Below are 19,333 nucleotides of genomic sequence, written 5' to 3' on the forward strand. Positions count from 1 at the left end.
TCTACTATCACACAACGCTGCAATCCCTTCTGAAGCTCAGCATAATAATCTTGAACAGATTTATCCCCTTGCTCTAAACGCATCAATTTCTTACGCAATTCTATATGATAAGATGGGGGAACAAATCTATCGCGCATAGCTACCTTAAGATCTTCCTAAGTTGTAGGTGCTCTACCATCCCCAACTAGACCAGTCCACCAGACAATAGCAAAATCTTTAAATTCACTAGTGGCTTGTCTAACTTGATGTCGTTCAGGTACAAGGTGGGCAGCAAATTTCTGTTCTATCGTCATCTCCCAATCAAGATATCCCTCATCATCATAATGACCCGAAAAAGATGGTATAGAAAATTTAATCATAGCATAAGGGTCGTCAGGAGCACGATTGTTATTACCTTGCTGGCGGTGTGGCATACCTTCTGTGTTTTGAAGAAGACGGTGATGTAGGCGCAAATCTCTGGTGGCTGCTTCATCATAATTACCTTCTTCATCAAACACCGCATCATCGAGAAGACGTGGACGAGGAGGTGGTGGTGGCGGTGCTTGTTGTTGCGTCTCCAAAACAGCAAGTCTGTCGATGATCTGGGACAATCGTCGATCCAGCCTCTCATAAGTCTTGCCAAGGTTCATGTCTATGAAGGCATCATGCACTGACCTGTGGACCATCTCCTCCATTTGGTCCTTCAGGAGCTTGTTGTTTGCCTCAAGATCTTGGCGGCTAACACATTCATCGAAGTCTGTAGGGATCCTTGCTTCTTCTTCGTCGCCTGCCATCGAAACACAAAAAACAGGAAACAAACGGTGACAGTTATCCGTAATAATTTCACTACACGCTCCTCTCAGGTGGAACACAGGAACACACTCTAATGTATCTTACCAAGCTCTTACAAGTGTCTGACGAAATACAAGCAAAGGATGGTACAATCGGAGGCTGGTTCATGATACTTACCAAGAGGTAGTGAAACCGCGATTGCAAGGTCAAATCTATATTGATCAGAAGATATAGTATGTGGAGCTGTAGGACAGGCACAATATGTATGTGAATGTGGAACAAAATCGAGTGCAGATGAGCGAAGTTCAATAAATATCCAAAGCACAAGTAACAATTGCTGGCTAAGAGATGTATCCGAGGCGTAGCACAACAAGTTGGAGCAAAGAACAATGGGAAGCTCACTGAACTAGTAGAATGGCAGTACCGCAAATATTGTACTACCGAGGCCAAAAAGGCACTAGTAGGAATCACAGGTGATTTTGTTTTTTTGTATGATTTTTTGATATTTTTCTCAGCACAAGAAGTAACAAAATAGGAGCCACACCAAGTTTCACCGAAAACAGAGGTCAGATGTGGTCTACAGAAAATCAGCACGTTCTCTGAAAAGCGTGCAAGATCTTTGACAATTTTTTTCTTTATTTTCCTGAATTTTTTTGATAATTTTATCGAAACCAAACAGGCCGTAGGCGAGTTTGGTTGGCCTCAGAATGGCGTCACCAAGATCCTGTAAAAATTTCAGAATTTTTGGACAACCGAGCGAAAAGTTATGCCGATTTTAAGGAAGTACCTCAAATGATGTTTTTGGAGGCACGACTAGAAAGCGACGCGGCGGTTAGGGCAGGTCGATTAATGGGGTGGATTGACTTGTGATCTGGGTAATGGTGGATGGGATAGCGGCAAAGGTATAGTTGAACTACGACGAAGATACAACCTAAACCAGCAACACGACTCGACCACGGACACGAACTGAACAAAGCCAAACTAAAAACGAAATTGCAAAGGCTAAATAAGGGTTGTAGGACAGCGAATTTTTTTTGTATGGCAATTTTCTGGAGTTATAGGATGAAAATCATAAACTAAACTAGGGTAAATCTGACAGTAATACCTGAGGCTTTGATACCACTTGATAGGAACGGGGGTGCCCGATCTTCCGTCAGGTGAAGGTAACTATCGATTTGGTGGAGATGTCACACAGACGATCCGGCTTCCAATCAACACGACTAGATCCCCGCAATCGCAACACTACTTCTCCTCTGGTTATCAACCATGCACTGTACGTTTGACCTCGCCATGAGGGCTAATTCCTGCCTGAGAATCGAAGACACAAGCAAGAACAAGAAAGAACACAATCTAGAATATTGCGGATGAATGATTAAGCTCACAAGTTGGGGTCTCACAAACCGATCTACGGCGACTGTTCTTGACAGATCTAAACTTAAGCAAAACCCGCCTCTAACAAGGATGTGGCGGCTATTAATAAAGACTATAGGGTTATGCAAACCCTGGACGCGCCCCTAATGGGCTCAACGAAGATACACAGCCCAAAAGCCCAAAAGACGGTGTCGCAGCGCCGGAACAGATTCTGAACGTCAACTTGGGCCTCCATCTTGATCCTGACATCCTAGCTGGTCCTCCCCTTCATTCCTAAGTACAATTAAATCATTAGGTAGCATACTACTCTCAAATGCACAAGAATAATTACTTAGGAACGAGATCACCTGTAAATTCAATTGTCAACCGCGTGCGTGAGTAATTGGGTAGTCAACTTGAGGAGTGTTGTTTGTATCCATGGGAGTGATGTCCTCATCAATACCCCAGGCCTCCGACATGCTCGCGGTGGTAGGGACACCCCACTAGCCGCCCTAACGAGCTGAAGGAAACAAGTTCGGCGAATGAGAGAGCTAATACTATCGAAGCCGAAGTACTAGGGAAAGGGCAGGGAGCTCAAGGAAATAAGTATCCTCAGCGACAGAGAAAATGTCAACCACCCCGCTGGGGTGCTCTAGGTGAAAATGGAGGAAGGCCACAATGGGCGGCAGTGAGGACCCGTGGCTGCACAGGTAGAGCCACTGGTCGTGCCAACCCTTGTTGTACAAGCACAATTGCAATGGAACGTACCCTTTGGATCGAGCCCTTTGAAGATGGATAGCAGTGCAGCCAATATGTAACACTTTCGCTGGGCCATCCAGCGTCGGGCGCATACGAAGCAATTCGACCGAGAGGAAAAGACACCAGAAGTGAAAGTGGGGAGAAATCCTGAGGAATCCCTCGCACAAAGCCACAAAAGCAACCATATGTTGAATCCCATTAGGGTGAAGATGGTGTAGCCAGATCTTGTATTGGTGAAGAAGCCCTACTAGGAACGTGTGAGGGGGCATCATGAAGCCCCGCTCGTGGAATTGCACGAACGAAACCATGAAGCCCGTCGATGGTTCCAGAACACCTTTAGAGCCAGGGAGCAGGTATTCTCCTTCATGAAGGAGCCCATGAAAAAATGCATCTAGGCAGCCTTGATCAAGCAAGGTGCAGCTCCAGAATCCCATGATCACCAAAGGGCGGACGGTGGCGACAGGGATTCGAGGTGAGCGGGAGGCGGAAACGATGGAGCAAGAGATGCATGGCTCCCTAGAAGATAAACAAAAAGCCAAAGCCAAGCGGCGCCTGAGCCTCGAATTGATACTAGCCGACCCACTAAGCCGCAACCTCCATATCTAAGGCGCGACCCAATAAGGAACAAGAGTGTAAACTAACATGTTACCGACCTTGGTGAATAGGCCCGGGTCGAACAGGACACCTACCCTGAGGTCAATCGACACCCGGTTCAGACCCAGGCGCTAAGCGACAACCATGCAACACAGGTACGACGCCGAGGCCCGACGCCACACAACCACGCCTAAATAAGATAACTCATCTTGCCTTATTGATTCACGATATTATCTCCCCCTACAGGGAAAGAATCGGTGGGCCCACGCCAAACCCAAACTATGAGGAAGTTTGACCGAGGCCAAAAACTTGGAGTTTGATGGCCATCCCGTGAATGGTTTGCAACCACTCCCAAAACCCTAGAGCCAGGGGCAATTATGAAGTGGGCACCGATTGGCTAGTACCCTAGCGTACGAGCACCAAGGGCACTTCTAAATCGTGTTCGAGTCATAGGGAATGTCTGGCTCATGGTTTATCGCGAAGAGAGGTAGTGAGCCATTGGACTCGGTCGAACGAGGTTAGCAACTATATCAGTTGGCACCTAGAAGTATGAGGATGATACCTAGCGGACCCCATGCCTAAATCCTACGAAAGGAGCTGGGCCTCACTAAGATTATTCGTTTGAAGTTCGCCAAGCGCCATGATCCCGGCCATCGTGGGAAGCATGGTACGGCTCACCCTTCCCCTTCTAGCGAATGGAATGTGCGGAAAGGAGTAGTAACAAGATGAGGTGCACCCCAAGACGGATCCATTGTAATGAACATGGGACTCAGGGGCTCGCTTCACAAAGAGGCCTCACTCAGATCGACCGAATGAAGCCTACCGAGCGCCATGACCTCAACCATTGAGGGAAGCATGGTACAACTCATCCTCCCCTTCCGACGAACGGAATGCGTAGGGAGGTATAGTAAAAAGACGGGACGCACCCCAAATAGACCCACTGTAACAAACTTGGGGCTCGGGGCTCACCTCGCAAAAATGGGCTGCACATGCACAAGTTCGAAGACTTCTGAGCACCATGACCCTGAAGAAAGGCACGATCTAGCTCACACTTCCCCTTACGATGAATGGAACACAATGGAAAGGATAATGGAAAAGGCAGGGCACACCTCCCTAGATGGGTCCATTATAACGAATGAAGAGCCTATGGATTCGATTTGCAAAAGGGAGACCGAACGACCCGAAAGGGTGCACCTACACAAACAAGCAATACGGTGAACCCTAGACAGAAATACGCCACAAGCAGGACTCCGAAATGCATACACCAAAGCTCATTTCCGTATCGACTTTAGAATACACCAAGAAAAGAAAGAGGTCATCACTTCGTGACCAAATTTAAACAAAATGTACTAGGGTAGTACAATGTCTCAAGGCTGGGGACGCATCCAAATGATCCCATAATCATGGAAGGAGGTCAACCATGGTCTCGACGGCCATGCCAAAATCATCCTCTATATCTTCCAGGGCGCTGCTGGTCACGTCCTTCGATAGGTTGTCGATGTCGAGCTTGTAACCCAATCGGAACTGAACGAAAGCCAAAGCCTCGGCAGCACCGTCGAGGGTGACGTTAAGGTTAGCAAACCCGGTTCACAATGAACAACTTGGCAAATCCAGTTCACAACATAAAAAGGCGCTCCTCTTGATCGGTGCCTTGGGTACAGACAAGGGAAATTACCCTCTAGCTCTAGCTCTAGTTCTGGGGAAAACGTGGAAAACGAGGGAAGTCGTGATAGATAAAAGAAATCTCCGCAGAGGGAAAAGACACAACTAACCCACAACATGGTGATTCGCCTCCTCCAGGCGCGCGCGAAGACTGGCCACCTCACCTTCCGCAGCCTCGAGACTAGTATGGGTGGCGACAGACTCTCCTAAAGATCCAACAATGTCTACGTCAAGAGGATGGAATCCGTGCTCTTGCCCATCGAGATCACCTGGTTGCGCATGACGGAGAGGCTGAAAAAACAGCACAATCCTGAGGACTCGGTAACAAAAAGGGAAAGATGTGCACTCGGAAGCAATCATCCGTTGCCTACAAGGCCTTAGCACCGGGGACAATCCTCCACTGGACACTTGCTTGGATCCATAGGAAGCTGAGGATAAACCGCCCTTCGACAAAGAGAATGGTGCAAGGTGTGGCAAGCCCGCTCGGAGGGACCGTTTATAAAGGAACACAGGGCATAGTAGGACGGTGCTACTATTTAGCGTCGTGCGTAGGGCTAGACAATGGTTTGGTACCAAATGCGCGGGTTGCGGAAGTTTGCGCTTAAAACAAAGAAAAATGGGCCTGACACTCCTAGAAATGTGACAATTAGAAAAAGAAGATAGAGTAAACAACCACTCGACCCAGAAATAAACCCCAAAGGGAGTGACTCTCCCCTCGAGGGCTACTGTAGGGGAAAAGATCCCTAGGCTCATGGGCCCACCAGTCAGAGAGAGCGCATGGGAGGAGGGCCACCGACTGTCAGGGGCCACCCATTGGTGAGGAGGCAAGGGATTCGTGTACCTAGAAAGCACCTGTCCCCGGATAAACCATGAGGCACCAAGCCAAGGGTCGGGTCTAGCGGAGCAAAAGAGGGGGAGCAGGCGAACCGAAAGGAAACCACTTGGGAGGGTTCCTTGCCTGGCCCGAGACTAAAGCGCCATAAGTGGCTGGCCACATTACCTATGCTTGATAGCAGGTCATAGTAGAGAGCCAGTCTGCCCCCACTCATGACCTGCGTAGCCCCTCAGCTTACAGTGCACTCATGACCTGTGTAGCCCTTTGTTCAGTGGCTCACTCATGACCTACGAGACCCTCGGCCTGTGAAGCACACATGACCTATCAAGCCTTGACCTGAAGGGCCCACAATGCGATGAGCCACGCCGAGACCTAGGCTACGGAGGCCAGGAGTCGGCGTGTCAGAGAGGTAGTAATGATGGCGTTAGGGCCCTGCGCGGCCCATGCCAGCCGTCATAATGAGTGTGAGCAGAGGTGACCAGATGACAAGGTGCATGCAGACAAATGGCCTTGCCACGGTAAGGCACTCGGTTTTACCACGGAATAACAACTCCTTCTCAAAGGAGCCAACGAAAGCCAACCTCACCTTGGCCTATAAAAGGAGGAGGTCGGCCACAGGGATGGGGTTGGAGACACACATAGACCCAAATGAACTGGAGAGACGCAGACATGCGAAGAAGACCCATGACAGAAGATGCTCGATAGAAGGCAAACACACACGTCTGGAGAAACCTTAAGATCTGGAGGCCAGAGCCAAGGCTTAGCGTAGGACTCTAGTTCCGTAGTCTTTAGGATACTCCCGCATAAGAGACCTGGGAGCCTTCCCTCCCTCTCTCGCCCACTTGTAACCCACTTGTAACCCCTACTACAACATCGAGCAACTAAGGTACCGGTAGCACAAGCCGCCGAAGACTGGATGTAGGGATGTTCTGCTCGAACGAGTTTAAACCTTGTGCCCACCGAGCACACCGTCCAGAGCCTAGAACGTAGATAGAAAATTACTTATCAGAGCAGAGGTTCGAAACACCGACACACTTACTAAAATTGAAATTGATATCCCCTTTTAGAATAAATATTCCACCCTATACCATGTAAAAATAGGGATGATAATTATAGAAAAAATAATTAGGGCTTTCAGTAACAATAATGTTGTAACTCCAAACATATTGGTTGTTAGGTGTGACATGCATGTATTTGTCAAAGTTAAAATTGGTAACTCTATTCCATACAAAAATTATAGCATGCCATGGGTTTATAGTCACCAACATTTTTCACGATGGATTCACCATAATTTGGATATGTACTCAAGATCAAATTCAAAGTGCTCTCTATAAAGTTTGAAAAATAACTATCATAAAATCAAGCAATCTAGCCATCAAAACAATTAAAACACTACCAATTTTAAAAAGTTACTGAACTTTGAAGTAAGAAGATCATGTCCATCCAATAAAATCTAATAAGAGCTTCCATGAAAATTTTGAAGAAAAATGGCCGCAAAATGAGTTGAAGGGAGAGGTGAGAAAAGGTACATATTTAGGTTAGTGCGGTTGAGATAGAAAAGAGGAGGAAGAAGGACGTGGGATTTGTACACTATCGACTTAAGTCAATAGTTGACATTGATAGGCTATACAATATTATCATTTTATACAATAAACTGGTAGTAAAATATCGTAGCCAGCTTAAGCCATCAGCTGACAATAATAGTTTTAATATCACTATTAGTTCACGGCTTAAACCGATATTGATGTTTTATTGTCGCATTTGTTCCTTGAGTCAACAGTAACATAAACCTTTATTGTTAGAATAGTAAAATTTAATTAGTTCTGTATTAGTGATAACCAAGGTTACACATCTCGTTTTCTGCTCGTATCTGAAATGGTTACAACACATTGGCGGAGGGGGCAATGTAGGCCATAAGGGAAGAAGTTGTTTATGTAGCCTAATGTTGTGTGATGTCTATAGTCACACATTGTGGGGGACATTCATGCAATGTCCTAGCAAGTAGATTGCATATTACATCAAGTATTTGTTAAATTTTCTTGCTTTTGTTGTGTTGTCATCAATCATAAAAAAGGAGGAGACTGGAAAGAAAATGGCCCCTGACCCATTTGACTAAATGATTTTGGTGACTGATGATCAACATAACATGTGGACTAATGTGTGTCCTAGTGTTTGTGTTTGTAGTTCAGATCACAAGATGTGAAGTATTGATGGACTAAGGCAATGAAGAGATAAACACTTCAAAGAAGACATTATAAATTCATATTGAAGACCTTTATACATGCTAAGAGTCGAACACACCAAAGAAGTAGAAGTGGGATGCAAAGTCACAAACAAATGTGAAGTTGCCTAAGTTAAGACAAAGGGGTGATTGAATTCGAAATATCTCATGATTTTGATCTACTTAAATTGTCATGGCTTCAACTCTGAGATGTAGAGCTTTTTATTAGCTTTCCAAAAAGTGCAAGATTATCAAAAGCAGAGTTTAGAGCTAAGAGTTATGACCACAACATGAATTTGGGTGTGTTGAAAAAAGCAGCAGCATAGGAGTGGATTGCACAAGTGGCTGTGTTGGGGGTCTCCTTCTCTGCCGAAGGTCCTCAGCACGAAGAAATCGCCTATAACCAACGAGACTGAGTGCCGAAGCTGCAACAAGCATGAGCAAAGCGCCAAAGGATTGTAGCTTTGGCTCAAGGTGGTTACGAAGGTCAAATGCGATGTTAAGCCAAAAAGAAAAAGACTCGTTAGTCCTTGATGTTTGTATTAGAAATATGTGCATATGTTAGGGTCAAATGTACTTTTGCTTGGGCTGCGTCCCTTGCCTATAAATAGATGAACAATATTCTGTACTGTTCATGCTGGATTGGAATGCACTCTAGCTTTTGCCTTCGAGCAAACTGTAACTACATTTTTATATTATTTAACATTTGATATGAAATGAATAATCATCATAATGTTACACCTGTAACTACATTTTTATATCTATGAATGACGACGACTTGTTCTTCATGTTCTTCGTCCAAAGTCCATTATGCCCGAAAGGAAATAATGCTCTGAAGGACGAAGGTCCTTAACATTTAACAATTGTGTTGCCTTGTTTTATGATTCATTAATCAAAAACAAGAGCCCAACAGGCCCGGTGCGCCAAATCTACTCAAACTGACATGGCTTGAAACCTGGGGTGTAGAGAATTTTATTAGCTTTCCAAAGAGTCCAAGATCATCAAAATCAGAGTTCAGAGCTAAAAGTCATGCCAAAATATGAGAAGCATTCTGTTCTGCGCAACACGTTTGGTGCGCCACCGAACTAGTATGGTGCGCCAAGTACGGAAGGTCTGGTGCGCCATCTTCAGAAGCTCCAATTTCTAGTACACATGGAGGTTTGGTGCATAGGTCTACTGTTGCACAAGACGGTCTGGTGCGCCATATTCAGAAGCTCCAATGTCTAGTACACGTTGAGGTGTGGTGCATAGCTTTGGTGCGACACAAGAAGGTTCGGTGTGCCACAGAAAGTTGTAACTTGCTTTCTGATGGATAGCTTTGGTTTTTGTCCTATATATACCACATCACCCGACCATTTCGAGGTGTGGGAGCCCAAGCAACATAACAAGTGAAGTGAGACACATCTCCATACCTCCAAACACCCAAGTGCTAAACAGAATCACTCGATGATTAGTGTAGGTGCTTTGTGAAGTGTTTAGGTTAGTTAGACCAGTATTGTGGTTTCTCTAGGTTGTTCCTAGTAGATTGAGTGATGCTAGAAAAACCCACACAAACACCTCGACTCTTGCCTGTGTTGTTGTACTTGTACCGAGTGGGGCAATTGTCTCGTGATACCACACCAACCACCACCGTATACCGAAGGGAATGAGGCCCTACGATGTTTCGGCCGGAAGCTAAAAAGTGAAGACGATGGTGAGAATTCGAGAGGAGGCCACAAGCGGAGCACCACTTGCGCATGGAGAAGGCCCATGACTCTCTATGAAGTTACTCGACCGAGTGCTTGGCCCTCGCGTGGGTTTCCCTTTGTGTAGGGGCATCAATGAGGATTCGTTAGAACCTTGTGTGGTTCTAGATACCTCGGTAAAAATACTGGCGCATCAATGGGAGTTTGCATCTCTACCTTTGTCTTAAAGCTTCCACATTTATTGTTAACTTAAGTTGCAATCTCTACTATTCCTAGTTTAGAATATAGGATTGGAACTTAGGTTTCTAAACTCCTTTTGTGGTAGAAATAGCAACAGTTAGACAAAACCTAGTTTACACATTATTGCTTAGTTATTTGCATATGTTTTGCTTAGTATAATTTTGTGGCCTAGATTAGTGAGAAAAGTAGAAGTCCTAATTAACCCCTCCTCTTAGGCGTCCGTAGTCCTTTCACTTAGTAACTTAAGTATGTATATTTAAAAAGAGAACTTGCTCTACCTGATTTACATTTCACATTCTAATTTTACTTTATCATTTGGTTCATATTATTCTGTATTACTTTACTTCTGTAAGTGCAATCAACCCTAATTGAGGGTTTTGGTGATTAAATGACAAAACAAACAGAGATTCTAACAAGTTTGCTCCTAGCATGTACACAGTTATTCTACAGACAGGAGAAGCACAGATCTTATGAGTATGCAAATGTAAAAGCCCAGCGGATTAAAATTCTACATCATATAGCGTGCTCCAAGTGCTTGGAAACAACGACAGTATTCATTTTATGATTCTTGAGTTATAGAAATCGTTGTTCAATTAAGAGGGATCCGCAATATGTTAAGTAAGTAATGCAATGAGCTCAGTTCAAAATTCCTTCAAATCCTCTAAGAGAATACTTTTCTAGATCATGAATGTCCTTTGAAAAACCACTCTAACTCCCCACAAAAGTTCCACCTTGGTTCACTTCAGATTTGTCAAAACTTGCTCTTCAGTTTCAAAAACCAGTTCTACCGGACCTGAAACCGGTTCAACCGGTTTTTGGACTGTTTCTTCTGCCACCTCTGTCCTGCCAGTCTGACAGTCAAAAGCTGTCAGAAAAGTCATGTGCAGAGATTTTTCGAAAACCAGTTCAACCGGATTTGAGCCCGGCTCAACCGATTTTGAGTCCGGTCGAGTCTCCGACTGAGTAGCTCAGTGAACCGTGAACCCCCTGGTGGAAACCGGTTCAACCGGTTTTTGAACCGGTTCGACCGATTTTTGGTCCACTTCTCCCAACGGCTACTAGCTTTTGGGGGATCCTTTAAATACCCCCACACTCTCTCTCTTCATTCACTTCTGCCCTTCCACGATTTCTTGGCTGACCAACCTCCAAACAAAGGCATTCATTTGACCTCTCACACCCGAAATCGCATCCCCTTCAATCGTTTGAAGGATCCTTGGTGTGAGGTGAAGTCGATCTAACACACTGTTGATTTCATCTTGATTCTCCTATTCTTTTCATTCTCGAGCTCATTGCAAACTTAACCTTGTGCGGATTTGTTACTCTTGGAACCTTGCGTTCCTTGTCGGTTAGAGGTTGCTTGGGAGTCTCCAAATTTGTGGACGACCCAAGAAGTTTGTATCACCCGCTCTTTGAGCAAATTTGAGAAGAGATTGCCTTGACCTTGGTGGTCGGCTTGTGGAGGATTAGGGTTGGAAAAGACTTGGCTCTTTGTGGGCTCCCAACAAGGAGTAGGACACCTTTGTGGTGGTTGCCGAACCTCGGGTTAAATCGTGTGTTCTTGATAAGCACTTTAATTGGTTGGTTAGTTCATATTCGGTTATATTGTGTGCAAATCGTGTGAAAACAATTCACACCGATTTGTCATCTATTTGAGTGGATTTTCTCTAGGGCAAGACTTTAGCATAATCTCTAACTACTTCGTCACATTTGTTTAACTGTTTATCTAATCTAAGTTGAGCAGGTTCAAACTTGTTCAGATGTAAACAAAATCAACTGAACCGGTTTGCACCAGTGCAACTTGAATTTGACACTATTTCGAAGTTTTTAGTGGAAAATTTTAGGTCTAGCCTATTCACCCCCCTCTAGGCTACTTTCAATTGGTATCAGAGCTTCGTACCTTGTTTTATGCTTAACCACGTGAGGAAACAATCATGTCTACTCAAAGGGACCATGTGGATCCTCTCCTCGAGGAAATCCCCATCACATCTTCCGGTGAAGAAATAGACCCCAAGGTCCTTGACCTCGCCATGAAGATTGCCGAGAAGATGTTCCTCAAAATGAAAGAGGAAGATGCTAAGAAAAGGGAAGAAGAAGAAGAATCAAGAAGAAAGGCCGAAGAAGACAAAGGAAAGGGAAAAACTGAATACAATGATGACCTAGTGGAACTTTTGGTGTCAAGGGTGATGAGCAAGGTAAGTCTCAACACCGAAGGATCATCTACCAAAAGTAAAGGTAATGAGTTCAATAAAGTTCAATTTGATTATTCTAGAAATTTTACCCCCAACTTCTCTTCCGCCCCACTTGGAAAGTTACCAACTCTTAGTGAGTTGAACTATGACGAGTGGGCCAATAAGATGAAGTCGCATTTAATCGGTGTACATCCTAGTCTTTGGGAGATTGTCAATATAGGTATGTATAAGCCTGCCCAAGGAGAAGAGATGACTTCGAAAATGATGCAAGAAGTTCACCGCAATGCTCAAGCGGTGAGCATAATAAAAGGAAGTCTTTGTCCAGAAGAATACCGGAAAGTCCAAGGAAGAGAAGATGCTTGTGACATTTGGAACATTCTTAAAATGTCACATGAAGGAGACCCCAAAGCTAAGAGACATAGAATTGAAGCTTTGGAGAGTGAGCTAGCTAGATATGATTGGACTAAGGGTGAGTCACTTCAATCACTCTTTGATCGGCTAATGGTATTGGTAAACAAAATAAGAGTGCTTGGAAGTGAAGATTGGAGTGACTTCAAGGTCACTAGACTATTCATGAGAGCATACAAAGAAAAAGACAAAAGTCTAGCAAGGATGATAAGGGACCGTGATGACTATGAGGATATGACACCTCACCAACTGTTTGCAAAGATTCAACAACATGAATCTGAAGAAGCCCCAATCAAGACAAGAGACACTCATTCCTTGATCTCAAATGAACAAGATACCCCCAAGAAGAACAAAGACCACAAGGCAAAGAAAGTGGTCGAGACATCAAGTGATGAAGACACAGCTATGTTCATCAAAACCTTCAAGAAGTTTGTAAGGAAGAATGATAAGTTTCAAAGGAAAGGAAAGAAGAGGGCATGATATGAATGTGGCCAAACCGGTCATTTCATAGCGGATTGTCCTAACAAAAAGGAACAAGAAGCAAAGAAGGAATACAAAAAGGACAAGTTCAAAAAGGGGGCAAGAACAAGGGATATTTCAAGAAGAAGAAATATGGTCAAGCCCATATTGGTGAAGAATGGAACTCCGATGAAGAGAGTTCTAGCTCCGAAGAAGAGGAAGTGGTGGCAAACGTTGCCATCCAATCTACTTCAAACTCGCAACTCTTCACCAACCTCCACGACGACTCCTACACTCCAACTTGCCTCATGGCAAAAGGAGATAAGGTAACTTTATTTAGTGATGATTTCTCAAATGATGATGATGAACAAATTGCCATGAAAAATAAAATGATTAAAGAATTTGGCTTAAATGGATATAATGTTATCACTAAATTAATGGAGAAGCTAGATAAAAGAAAAGCAACTCTTGATGCTCAAGAAGACTTGCTCATCCTTGAAAAGGAGAGAAACCTAGAGCTTCAAGAATTGCTACTCAATAAAGATGAAATGCTAGAAGCCTTGACTAAGGAAGTATCTTTAGTCAAGATAACTATAGAGGATAAAGAAAAGGAAATGACAAATATGTAAACCTCTATAGTTAATCTTGCAAATGAAAAGGATGCACTTGAATCAAGCATGTTAAGCTTGACTATCCAAAATCAAGAACTTCAAGTGCAACTTGAAAATTGCAAGAACATCAATGCCTCATCTTTATTGATTGAATCTAAGTCTAGCTCCTCAAATAATACCATTTGCAAACATTGTGTCAAATACCATGCTTCTTGTTGTTTGACTAACCATGCAAGGAAGAAAAGTCCACAAGTTAAGGTCAAAGAAATATTGAAGAGATGCTCTAGCAATGATGGGTTAAAGAAAGTTGAACCCAAGTACAAGTCCTTGAAGCCCAACAACGGAAAAAGGGGGCTTGGGTTCAACTCATATAAGGAAAACCCTAGCATAGTGCATAAGAGGCGATATCCCCCAAGTTCATAGAGGGAACCACCCTATATGATGCCTTGGGGAGGATTCACTCCTCATATGACAAGTCAACTCAAGTAAAGGTAAACTTGAGTTCCACAAAGAATAAGATGAAGGAAGCGGGACCCACAAGTGGAGAAAAATTTAATGCACCCATTTCTCATTCTTATCTTTGTGATTATATGTTGACTTGGGATTTAGGGAAATTGGTTGTGAAATATGTGGGTGCCTACACTAAAAGAAAAGTCATGAAAGAAGTGTGTGGGTACCCAAGGCTATAACTAACACTGTAGGACCCAATTCAATTTGGGTACCTAAAAGCATAGCCTAAATTTGTTTTGCAGGTCTACTCCTCTGGTGTGTCAAGCTGGGTGCTTGACAGTGGATGTACGAATCACATGACCAGGGAGAAAGACATGTTCATTCCTTGCAACTAACTCAAGAAGCACAAGAAATTTTTTTGGAGATAGTGGCAAGAGTAAGGTGATTGGTATTGGTAAAATTCCTATCTCTGACCAACAATCACTTTGAAATGTTTTACTAGTAGATTCTTTAAGCTACAATTTGATGTCTATTTCACAACTTTGTGGAATGGGTTATAATTGTCTATTTTCTGATGTGGATGTGAAGATCCTTAGAAGGGAGGATTCCTCAGTTGCCTTTACGGGTCGCTTGAAGGGCAAACGTTATCTTGTTGATTTCACAACAAGTAAGGTGACGCCTGAGACTTGTTTAGTGGCAAAGTCCAACAAGGGTTGGCTATGGCATCGCCGGCTAGCTCATGTCGGTATGAGGAATTTGGCCAAACTTCAAAAGGATAGTCACATTATTGTACTAACAAATGTTGTGTTTGAAAAAGATAGGGTTTGTGGCGCATGCCAAGCAGGAAAGCAACATGGAGTCCCACATCAATCAAAGAATGTGGTCACAACAAAGAGGCCATTGGAGTTTCTTCACATGGATCTCTTCGGACCTGTGGCTTACATCAGTATTGGTGGTAGTAAGTATGGCTTAGTTATTGTTGATGATTTTTCTCGCTTCACCTGGGTTTTCTTTTTGAGTGACAAAGGTGAAACCCAAGAGACCTTGAAGAAATTCATGAGAAGAGCTCAAAATGAGTTTGAGCTTAAAATCAAGAAAGTGAGAAGTGACAATGGGACATAATTCAAGAACACAGGTGTCGAAGAATTCTTAGGCGAAGAAGGAATCAAACATGAGTTCTCGGTTCCCTACACTCCACAACAAAATGGTGTTATGGAAAGGAAGAACCGAACACTAATTGAAGCCGCTAGAACCATGTTGGATGAGTACAAGACCCCTGACAATTTTTGGGCAGAGGCGGTCAACACCGCCTGTCATGCAATCAACCGCCTTTATCTTCACAAGATCTACAAGAAGACTACCTACGAGCTTCTCACTGGTAACAAACCTAAAGTTGAGTACTTTAGAGTATTTGGTTGTAAATGCTTTATTCTTAACAAGAAAGTCAAGAGCTCAAAGTTTGCTCCTAGAGTGGACGATGGCTTCTTGCTTGGTTATGCATCAAATCCGCATGGATATCGTGTTTTCAACAATACCACCGGTCTTGTTGAAATAGAGATAGACGTGACATTTGATGAGTCTAATGGCTCGCAAGGGCATGTTTCTAATGACATTGCAGGAAATGAAGAATCACCTTGTGAGGCCATAAAGAAGCTTGCAATAAGTGAAGTGAGACCTCAAGAAAAGGATGATGAGGAAGGAACCTTGTGGATGACCAATGAGGTTTTTGATGTGGGCGCAAAGGTGGTGGGTAATAAATCCTCCACCCAAGCAAACCCATCAACCTCAAGTCATCCAAGTCTTGAAGAAGGTCATCAACCCCAAAGGATGCCAACCGTGGTGGAAGGTGAACATGAAAGTGTTGATGTTGAAGTGCCTCTTGATCAAGTGGATGATGAGGAGGAGCAAATTCAAAGACAACCATCAGTGCCCCATCCTCGAGTCCACCATACCATCCAAAGAGATCATCTTGTGGACAACATCCTGGGTAGCATCAGGAGAGGGGTAACAACTCGATCTCGTTTAGCAAATTTTTGTGAATTTTACTCGTTTGTCTCCTCTCTTGAGCCACTTAAGGTTGAAGAAGCGCTGGGTGACCCGGATTGGATAATTGCCATGCAAGAGGAGTTGAACAACTTCACCCGGAATGAAGTCTGGTCCTTGGTTCAAAGACCCAAGCAAAATGTGATTGGGACAAAATGGGTCTTTAGGAACAAACAAGATGAACATGGCATTGTTACAAGAAACAAAGCACGATTGGTTGCCCAAGGCTACACTCAAGTGGAGGGACTTGATTTTGGTGAAACATATGCGTCGGTAGCAAGGTTAGAGTCAATTAGAATATTAATTGCCTATGCTACTAACCATGATTTCTAGTTGTACCAAATGGACGTCAAGAGCGCATTTCTAAATGGACCACTACAAGAGAGGGTCTATGTGGAGCAACCACCGGGCTTTGAAGATCCAAGGAAGCCAAACCACGTCTATCTACTTCACAAAGCGCTCTACGGGCTTAAACAAGCCCCTAGAGCTTGGTATGATTGTCTTAAAAGATTTTTAATTAAGAATGGAATTACAATAGGAAAAGCTGACTCTACATTATTCACTCGCAAAGTTGATAATGAGTTATTTGTGTGCCAAATATATGTCGATGACATTATATTTGGTAGTACTAATGAAAAATTTTGTGAAGAATTTAGGAAAGTAATGACGAACAGGTTTGAGATGTCTATGGTGGGCGAGCTCAAATACTTCTTGGGGTTTCAAGTCAAACAACTCAAGGAAGGTACCTTTCTATGCCAAACCAAATATACACAAGACATGCTCAAGAAGTTTGGCATGGAAAAGGCAAAGCACGCCAAGACTCCAATGACATCAAATGGACATCTTGATCTAAATGAAGAAGGTAAACCGGTAGACCAAAAATTATATAGATCAATGATAGGGTCACTGCTTTACTTATGTGCATCTAGACCTGATATCATGTTAAGTGTTTACATGTGTGCACGTTTTGAAGCTAATCCTAAAGATTGCCATCTTGTTGCCGTTAAGAGAATCTTAAGATACTTAGTCCACACCCAAAACCTAGGATTATGGTATCCTAAAGGCTCCCTTTTCGATTTACTTAATTGGCTACTCTGACTCAGACTATGCCGGTTGCAAAGTAGATCGAAAAAGCACTACTGGGACTTGCCAATTCCTTGGGCGGTCCTTAGTGTCATGGAGTTCCAAGAAACAAAATTATGTTGCACTTTCCACTGTAGAAGCTGAGTACATAGCAGCTGGTGCATGTTGTGCACATTTGCTATGGATGAAGCAAACCCTTAGAGACTTTGGTTGTGAGTTTAATAAGATTCCACTATTGTGTGACAATGAGAGTGCCATAAAACTTGCAAACAATCTTGTGCAACACTCTAGAACCAAACACATTGATATTAGACATCATTTATTGAGAGACCATGAAGCCAAAGGAGATATTGAATTATTTCATGTGAGCACTGAAAATCAACTAGCCGATATCTTCACCAAACCCCTTGATGAGACTAGGTTTTGTTTTCTAAGGAGTGAACTAAACATCTTGGATTCTCGAAACATGTCTTAAAACTAAAATTTGAATCATGATTGTTTGATATAAAATTGCTTTATGCACAAAATGACATGCGAACTCCTGTTTTTATTACCAAAATTACTCATGTCATAAATATTGATTGTATTTTAGGCCTTACCGGGCTATCTCTAAAAACTGGTTGAGTAAACCGGCTGAGTAGGCCACTCAACCGGATTTTCTCTGGTGAGAACCGGTTGAACCGGTATAAAAACCTGTTGAACCGGTTTTCGTCGCCTCAGCGTCCGCGCTGTCTGTCAGCCCCGCAGTCTGCGCCGTCAGTTTCGCAGACTGTGCTGTCAGTGTGGCAGGTTTTCTGCGCAGTCAACGTCGTTTTCTGCGTGTTTTACTGTTCACGCTGTAGCAAAACTGGTTGAACCGGTTTCAGAACCGGTTGAACCGATTTTGGTCAGCCTGACCAGCCGCCGCCTCCTCTTTTCTCTCCTCCCCTTCCCTCTTTCACTCTTTACCCTTTCATTTGTTACTGCCGCCGTCGCCTTCACTTTTTCTCTCTCCCTCTCTCACTCACACCACACTCCAAATCCCTTTCGAGCCATCAAATCCTTGAGGAGTTTGTTGGAGACTTGTTCCTCTTGGCCTCCTCCATCAACTCCTTCCTCTTTGTTGGGATTTCTGTGGTTGAATCGCCACATCGAGGTATTGTGTTATTTCCTCATTTTTTTACTCGATCCAACACCGTTCTTGATTATCTTGTGTATCTTTTCAAGGATACTATGTAGTTTAGGTGCTTGGCACACTTAAACTGTTTTCAATTGTCTCGAACATTGTTTGAGTTTAGTAGTTTGGTATTGTTCGTTGTAGTTGAACCGCTCACATGAACGGTTGAAGTGCATGCTCAATATCATACGTGTCTTTACTCAAACGTGTTCAATAAAATCTTTGAACATCGATTTCCTCGCTCACCATATATTCTCCTTTTTATCTTAAGGATGGTGCGTCGTAGGAATCTGTCAGTTGTTGAATCTGACTCCGATGATGACGCTCAAGAGATTCGTGAAGAAACTCCTCCGCGGTCCGGATCCAAGCGCGGGCGAGGATCCGGCAATGTGATGCAAGGTGGTGAGGCCTCAGGGTCTCATGGTGCTCGCGGTCGAACGGCCCGGAATCCCTCAGGTCGGTCTCGACCCGCGGCCAATCCACAAGCCTGGGAGCCAACTAGCGATGATGACAGAGGCAAAGATGACGAAGTTGATCTCCCTTCTGCCAATGCACCCATTATCCGGGGGTTGGTTCTTCACAGGGCAGAGGCCCGTCGATTTGCAAATGAGCCTGTCACGAATTTCACTGCCAGCGGAGGGTCTGCCCTTCTCAAGGACATCCGCTTCCAAAATCCTACTTTACGTATTCGTGATGCTAGGATCGATGGTAATCGGTTCTAGACCCTCCAACATGTCAATTTTTATAATTCTGTGATTCTTCCCAAGAAGCATAAGCCAATCCTGCATCAAAGATATATTAACTGGGAAGGATGTGA

This window comes from Zea mays, chromosome 9 (genome assembly GCF_902167145.1).
Source record: "Zea mays cultivar B73 chromosome 9, Zm-B73-REFERENCE-NAM-5.0, whole genome shotgun sequence".
In the NCBI taxonomy this organism is placed as follows: Eukaryota; Viridiplantae; Streptophyta; class Magnoliopsida; order Poales; family Poaceae; genus Zea; species Zea mays.